This window comes from Primulina eburnea, chromosome 5 (genome assembly GCF_022965805.1).
Source record: "Primulina eburnea isolate SZY01 chromosome 5, ASM2296580v1, whole genome shotgun sequence".
In the NCBI taxonomy this organism is placed as follows: domain Eukaryota; kingdom Viridiplantae; phylum Streptophyta; class Magnoliopsida; order Lamiales; family Gesneriaceae; genus Primulina; species Primulina eburnea.
In genome coordinates, this window is record NC_133105.1 from 13399806 (window position 1) to 13405750 (window position 5945).

At 30.0% G+C, this 5945-nt stretch overlaps 1 long non-coding RNA gene across 1 annotated transcript; it reads right to left on the minus strand.

Moving 5' to 3' along the window:
* Nucleotides 1-2301: 2301 nt before the first annotated feature.
* Nucleotides 2302-4528, minus strand: LOC140831769 (uncharacterized). The gene is made up of 2 exons (XR_012117928.1): nucleotides 4336-4528; nucleotides 2302-2567 (listed from the first exon to the last, which is right to left on the minus strand). It is a non-coding gene; the product is annotated as an uncharacterized lncRNA (long non-coding RNA).
* Nucleotides 4529-5945: the final 1417 nt, after the last annotated feature.

Genomic DNA, 5945 nt, shown 5'->3' on the forward strand with positions numbered 1-5945 from the left:
TTCATCACTCCTATAAATTTAACTCTGATCAAAACACGAACTACCCGACCAGAACACATCAGGTACCCGATTATTGTGGTAACATAAATATCAGGTTGGGCTCGGGTATCAAAAAACACTGCCCAAGAAATGGGGTTCCCGACCCAAACTACCCGACCCGTATCCACCTCTATTGGGGAGCGCCCCCAAAAAAAAAAACCAATGACGGTCAAGTGAGCGCTATACTGCAAGAGAATAAAGGGACAAAATTTATTAAACATAAAACGAAGCCCAATATAGTAGGCTGATGTTTACGTTGGGTCATAACCCATCAGTGACCATGTCACTTTCAATACCAAGAACTATTATAAAACATCATAAATTTATAAACACTAAATTTTTTTCTTCAATAATTATTAATTATTAGAAATCATGTAAAAAATCATATTTAAATATAATTTTAATATACTTTTTAGATTTTTTGGATTAAACTTATATGATACTAAAATATAATATGCATGAACATCGTGTATCAAGGGTATTAGTATAAAGAAATAAAATTTGTGGTTACATTCAGTTGGCTTGCACCGCCCATGAAAAGAATATGCCCCACCGCCTTCATAATGTATATTTATTCTTTATTTTTAGAATTTCTATAACAATAAAACAAATTTAAACAATGTGGGTGATGATTAGGCCTCATTTGGTGTTTATTGGATTATATTAATGCTCAAAAGTATTTCGAGTTCAAATATTTTAAATCGTATATAAATTTTAAAATTTTGATTGATCTACCAAGTAAGGATAATTATTATTATGTCTGACTTTTTGTGTCATCTCATATCCGTTAGATAACAATTTTATATTTTCCTTATCGCCGGTGTTCTGTCCTTAACAGAAACAATATTACCTGTTAAGATCCGGTGTCTCTATTTTATGACAATCTTACCAACTAAATCAAACGACACAATTTCAACAACTTGACGCACGGAAGAGCTTACTAGGAGGTCATTCATCTCAGTATTACAATCATCCATATATGTTTCACATAACAATCACGCCTAAGAAGTATATAAAAATGATTCTTCAGATACTCGTATCCATGACCACGTGTTGATACCGATTGTTAGGATCAAATATTTACCACTAGGCCAAAAACTATAAGTGTTAGACAAGGCGTAACTTTATTTTCTTATACTTGTGGCAGCGCATAGCCCCATACTGAGCGACGATTGGATGTGATGGACTGAACATACATGGATTCTGATCGGCCGGGTTGTTAAGCCCATGAGTTAAGGGAGAGGCATATCTTATTGTTGTCTTTTCTTATATCCCTTCGAGTTCCGTTTATATTTTCCCTACTAACAGGCATGTCCTCAACATTGACAGTATTATCCGTTAAGATAATTCTCATTTATGGTTCATCTATCCAACAGATCAAACAGTGTAACCTCAACAGCTTTAAGCCTAAACTTCTCCAGAGATCAAACAATATGGTATTATTTCGCACTCACACATGCTTTACCACAACAATTAGGGACGAAGCATTTAGGTCTGGTGGTTCCAATCTCCCGTCTTTTATATTTCATGTATATATAAAATTGTCAGATGCCCCTCAATTTTATTTTAAAGATTTTTTTCTTCAAAAAGTTCTTATATAATTAAAATATAAATAAAATAGAAGTTTAAAATCCACTATATACGAATTTATGTCACAATTCTGATAATCTATAACATATCTTTATTTTTTTTGGTTATTTTAATATAATATATTAAAATTTTATTACTATTTGAATTATAATTTAAATCCCATTTTTATTATTTTAACCCAAAGACTCAACAAACTAATTTTTTAGTAAAGTTCTATGATAGATGTGATCATCATCCGTCCTCACGAATCATAATCTGTGAGACGGATCAATCCTACCCATATTCATAATAAAAAGTAATACTCTTCGCATAAAAAATAATATTTTTTCATGGATAACCTAAATAAGATATCCATCTCACAAATACGACCTGTGAGACCGTCTCATACAAGTTTTTGCCATTGTTTAAACCTATATAAACAACCATATATTTATTAATTTTTTTGGTAAAATTATCTAAAAAAAATTTAATATGTAGGATTTTGTGAACGAAAAGTGCCCGAATAAATCTTTAGAGAGAAAAACAAATTTATTTTCCAATAAAAAAAAAGACGTGAACAAAGTATAAAATAAACCCGAAACTAACTCGTCACAAAATATATATAAGGAGGAGAAGTAACATTAATTAATACAACAAATTACACATATAAGGCCATATATGTTTTTAGACAGACAGACAGACAGATAGTACAAGAAACTAGCTAGTTAAGAAGGGTTGCAACGATGAATGGGATATTTAGTCCCATTGAGTTGAATTTTTCTAAGCGCAGCTTCACCAAGATCGATCCCACAAATATCAGACAACCTGATCAGATATAACAAAACATCTGAGAGTTCTTCACCCAAATGAGTCTTCTCTTCTGCTTCCCAATCGGGCAATCCTCTTTGGACCTCTCCTTTCCATTGGAATATCTCAGACAATTCTCCCACTTCACCCACCTGAAAACGAATATATTTAATACATTGCACTTGGACTATAGTTTAAGGGAATAAAAAGGGCATAAAAAGACAATAAATGTGCAAATTAACTTTTGAACATAACTTTTTCTTGATTATTTAACTTTTGAACTTTTTCTAGATAATTTAAACGTGCACATTTATTGTCTTTTTATGTCCTTTTATTCCCTTAAACTATACTCCAACTGATTATATTTATATATATATTTATATTTTATAGTGAAAGTTGCGAATTTTTTATGATAATTTCTTTAGTGTAGAATGTGGATTCAATTATTTATAATTTTTATTTAAAAATTTCTATAATTTTTTATTTATTAAAAGATTAAATTCCATTAATTATATAAATATTTTTTTTTAAAAAAAAATATTTATGGGTTGGCATACAGATTGACCCTCTTAACCTATAATCCATCTTCAGTAGAGCTGGATTGAGACATCCTCCACCCACCTGGAGGTGGCAGAGACCGACTTGACAGCTCTACTTATCTTTTCCATGTTGGATTATTTGGGATCAAAATTTCATTATTGATCGAGTCGTTACTTACCTATCTCATATTTTTTAATTTTTACAAAAAATAAAAAAAATATTAAATTTTTATTCCATAATCAATTGCTACACAACGTGTACATTGAATATGTGAAAAGTGAATTTAATGCTACATGTTCGGTCAAAGCTGGGATTTCTGACTGCGACTGCTTTAATGAATAATATTCTATTCTAAAATCATAAAATTGAGAGTAGACTACGTAGGCAGGTTAGGTACCAACAAAGCAAAAGGGCAAAAAAGAGGATAATTCCATTTGTTTAATCCGATAAAAATTCCTCAACAGTAGATTTGACGACGACCCATACCACCACCACCACTGAATGTATCCATCACTTTACACACAATTTTTCCCTCGACATAGGAAGAAAATTATGACAATTTTTCCTTTTTTTAAAAAAAAACTTCATTTTTCAAATACTATTGAACGGATAGAACTATGTCTTAATATTATCGATACAATTTTACTCTCAAGAAATCAGGATTTTATGTTTTTTTATTCGATTAAACTGTATCAAGAAATAATAAAATCAAGAAATATATATAATAATAGGCTAGCTGAGCCATTTTTATCAAAATATTGAAACTAATCTTTCTTTTTCACTTTACGCAAAAAGTAAACAATAGAAAGACGAAGAAGTTGTAAAGGTAACCCTATATATAATCTTGGTCGGTTATGTATTTAAAGGAAACATCGACAGATCCGTGCCAAATTTAATCGAAATCTTTTAAATATTTACAAAAAAATTCGAAGAGAAAAACGAATAAAATAATGCAGATTTGGCAAAACAAGTAATTTTCGCGAGATATTGTAAATTCTTTCTACGTTTTGTCAATAATCTTGTATAAAATCTAGCTACTGATTCTATAAAATAAAATAAAAATTGTATTTGTATGTGCATGAAGAAATAACTAACATGTGCATGTAATTATTTGGCAAAAAAGAAGATGAAGAAGAAAAGAAAAGACATACAACAACGGGAAATTAAATAGTTCCCACAAATTAATTTTGACGATTAAATCTAACAAAAATAAAACCTTATATTCTGTTTTCGGCAGACAAGAAATCAAGATTTATATTTTGTGGCTTATTAGGCGGACCAGAAAGAAGAGGTATTAAAAGATAATTTAGTTATTATATATAATTTTTTTGATGGGATTTATATAATATTTACGAAGAAATAATGGAGAAGAAAACAAACCATGGCTAAAAGGAGATTTCTGGGGCTGTGAAACTGATCCCAATTTCTTTCTTTAGCAAAATTAGCAAGCTGTCGTTTCAACTCTTCCAGGCTCACCTCTTCTCTTTGGCCTTCCATTTTTCGATTGATATTTTTATTGCTTAACCTACGGATTTTGTGGGTTTGGTTTTGTGATTTAGGAGTGACATCTCCTAGGCGGCTAAAGGTATATATATAGATATATGTATATATGTATACATATATACAGAATATATATATATATATATATATATATATATATTAGGTATATGCTCAGAAAACCCATTATTGCTAGCTAGTGGAACTAATGATATATCATTTAAGAAAATAATATAAGACCATTAATCTTATTTATGGTTGAAGTTATGTTGTTTACGTTATATTTAATTAATAAAATTTATTTGTAAAATAGAGTATAGGTACTATAATAGAATATAAATAATATTATTAACATTACAATAATGGATAAAAATGTTATAAACCATAAAAGAAAGAGAGGATCACAAAACATTCATTAAAAAAATGAGTAAGTCTTTTGTGAGACGGTCTCACGAATCTTTATCTGTGAGACGGGTCAACCCTATCGATATTCACAATAAAAATAAATACTCTTAGCATAAAAAGTAATACTTTTTCATGTATGGATGACTCAATAAAAGATATGTCTCACAAAATACGACCCGTGAGACAGTCTCACATAAGTTTTTGTCAAAAAAAAAATAATGAGTCAATACTCAAGTGCATTTTTTTCATTGACCACAATCAACCTATTTATAGGAAAAGATTACAACATAAAAATCTTTACAGATACTATCTTGTCATATTTATCTTGATTACAAATATTTCAAATATAACTATTTATAACACTCCCCTTATATGATTATTTGCAAAAACAATCGATTCGTCAAATATCCATTTGGCAAGATGGATGCTTTGAAACTTCATCGGAACTCAATGTTGTTTCGTTACAACCTTTTAAGTAAAACTCATCAGGAAAAATCCAAACAAAATAAAAAGAGTACATCAATAGATATTTTCTTTAGATATCTTCCCGATGATAGATGCGTTTCGTTAAACCTTGCTAGGAAAACCCAGTGGGACAAAATCCTGGTGAATGAAAAATAATTACGGCTTTTCTCGCTAATTGTTGTTAATTGTCTCATTAAAAACCTTGTCATGAAAAGCCACGTGGGAAAAATGAGGAAAAAAGAGTACAACTTTGACGGCTCTCTGCAAGCATCACTTGAAATCATCAATTCTTCGTATTCCGAACTTGTACACTGATATTCCAAGAGTTGATGTGGGTGATAATTTTGTACAAAAATCGGTCATATTATCTTGAATTGTTGATAATCTCTTTATGTAAATCAATAGTCCGTATGATATTGCAAGGAAAACCAGTTATGTGTCTTTCTGGTAGTCACTACTTTCTTTAGAGAAAAGATATACATCAGTAGTTAACTTTTGAGATACGATGACGTATAAATTCCTATATATTGTACTTCAAGACCAAATATATTTTGTTCATTTTTCAAGTTGGCGAAAATGATACTTTGAGCATCAAATAGTTAGCAACCATATAAATTGATGCA